This window comes from Malus sylvestris, chromosome 6 (genome assembly GCF_916048215.2).
Source record: "Malus sylvestris chromosome 6, drMalSylv7.2, whole genome shotgun sequence".
In the NCBI taxonomy this organism is placed as follows: domain Eukaryota; kingdom Viridiplantae; phylum Streptophyta; class Magnoliopsida; order Rosales; family Rosaceae; genus Malus; species Malus sylvestris.
The window spans coordinates 33,256,441-33,258,981 of NC_062265.1; positions in this window are offsets into that span (position 1 = coordinate 33,256,441).

The following is a 2,541-nucleotide window of genomic DNA, read 5'->3' on the forward strand; positions in this document are numbered from 1 at the left end:
CGAGAGGCTTCGTTGGGAAGGCATTCTCGAAGATGAAGAAAGGTTCTGTATGTCTGCCTTGCTATGGAAGGTGAAGGTGGACAGTTATAGGAAGTTCTTTGATACCTGTAGAGGTACTATTCTTTCACTCGTGTCGGCAACCAATGCGTGATTGAACAGTAAACTTCACGTGCTTTCTCCTTCACCGAAAATCTTCGACAAATTGCCCGTGATTTGCGCAAAGTTGAGTGTGCATATGACAGGTGTTTGACGAGGCTGAAAAAAGACTGGCACCTCTTCGATATCTGGGATCGGCGTTTCGACAAATTGCCCGTGATTTCCGCAAAGCTGAGTTTGCGCGTGACTGGTGCTGACGAGGCTGAAAAAGACTAGCGCCTCTTCGATATATGGGATCGGCGCTTCGACAAATTGCCCGTGATTTCCGCAAAGCTGAGTTTGCGTGTGACGGGTGCTAACGCGTCTGGAAAAGCAAGATGCTTCTCCGATTTCTGAGCTTGCCTCTTCGATTTTTGAATCGGCATTTTCGAACTCTGAGCTCACCTCTTCGATCTCTGAATGCCATCGAGTGTTGATTTTATAGAGGCACGCAATTCGTTTCAAAGCACATTTCGCTTGTGAAAACTCCCATCTTGTACTTCTAAGATCTTGATTTGTCCGATCTCTTCTTCCTTCAACACTTTGAAAATGTCTGGACCCTCCGACCGTCGTTTTGACTTGAATCTTGGTGAAGAGGCAGTCCCGCCTTCTCCAGACAACATATGGCGCCCATCCTTCATATCCCCTACTGGTCCTCTTACCGTTGGGGATTCGGTGATGAAAAATGATATGACCGCTGCGGTGGTGGCCCGAAACCTTGTCACTCCCAGAGATAACAGACTACTTTCCAAACGGTCTGATGAGTTGGCTGTTAAGGATTCTCTGGCTCTCAGTGTGCAGTGTGCAGGTTCTGTGTCTAATATGGCCCAACGCCTATTTGCTCGAACCCGTCAAGTTGAATCATTGGCGGCTGAAGTGATGAGTCTCAAACAGGAGATTAGAGGGCTCAAGCAGGAGAATAAACAGTTGCATAAGCTCGCACATAGCTATGCGACAAACATGAAGATGAAGATTGACCAGATTCAGGAATCTGATGGTCAGATTTTACTTGATCATCAGCGGTTTGTGGGTTTGTTCCAGCAGCATTTGCCCTCGTCTTCTGGGGCTCTGCCGACTGCTGAGGCTTCAAACAGTCAACCTCCGGTGCCTCTTCCTCCTGGGGTTCTGCCTAGTACTGAGGCTCTGAATAACCACCCTCTTGTGCCTCTCCGACCTGGGGCTCCGCCGAGTACTGAGGCGCCACCTGACCAATGAAGGCTTTTGTTTGTTTTTTGTTTTTTTTTTGGCATGTAAATGTTCCCTTTGTAATTTTCCAGAAAAATCAATGAAACGGACTTTATTTCTGTCAATGCGTTTTTTTTTTTTTTGCTATATACATACATATATTATGTGTATATATATATATATATATATATATATTTTTTTTTTTTACGTGGACTGATCCACCATTCCAAAACCCTTCCCCTTTCTTTTGCATGGTGCTAGCCACCAAGAATCCACCTTCTCTCCCTTTTTTTTATTTTTATTTATTTTTATTTTTTATTTTATATATATATATATATTTATTTATTATTTTATTTATTCATTATTTTTTTTTTTGCTTTTGCTTTCACATGGTGCTGATCCACCATTCCCCTTTTCTTTTCTTTTTTCACGTGGTGCCAGCACCACTTTGCTCCACCATTCCCTTTTTTTTTTTTTTTTTTTTTTTTTTTTTTTCAATATATTTTTCTGTATAAATTTGGGTGGTGGGTAGAGGAATTTGCAGGGAGCGGAGCAAGGAGGCCGAGAAGATGGTGCTTCGAGCTTCATGACCGGCTAGTCGTTTGACGGCGGTCGTTGAAGTTCTTTGCTATCATGGTGGCCATAGTGACGAGCTCGAGGGAGGCCAGGCGCTGCGGTGGATCACATTCAAAGGCAGTAGCAGAGCAACGGAAGCACACCAACCTTCGAACCCAAGCCAAAGACATCAACCCTTGGAACAATTTCGGAGATGAGGATCTCAAACAGGAGGCTATCGAAGATCTGGCGGCGATTGAAGGAGAGTTTTCCGTAGCAGCTGGATCTGGAAGTGGAGGCAGAAGTTGACGATGAGCAGGAGAGACCGGCGGAGATGAAGGCTTGGAGTCGAGTGAGGATGGGCTTTGAGAGCCGCGCTCGGATTTGTAGCTGCGGACTTGGGTCTTCTTCTTGGAGCAATGGCACCAGCCGGAACCGGAAGCAGATCCTGAGGCTGGAAACTTGCACGACGTGCCGTCGGAGTGGTCGTGCTCGTGACACCTCTTCTTAAACGGCGATGTTGAGAGGAGTGGCGGCGGAGGACAATGTGGTTGATTTATGTTTCTTCTCAAATGACCAAACAGCTTCCTCTACCTGCTGTTTAATGGATTTCCCATCAACAAATCCATCCTTGTCGGATGAATTTCCCTCAGACGTACTTCCTGT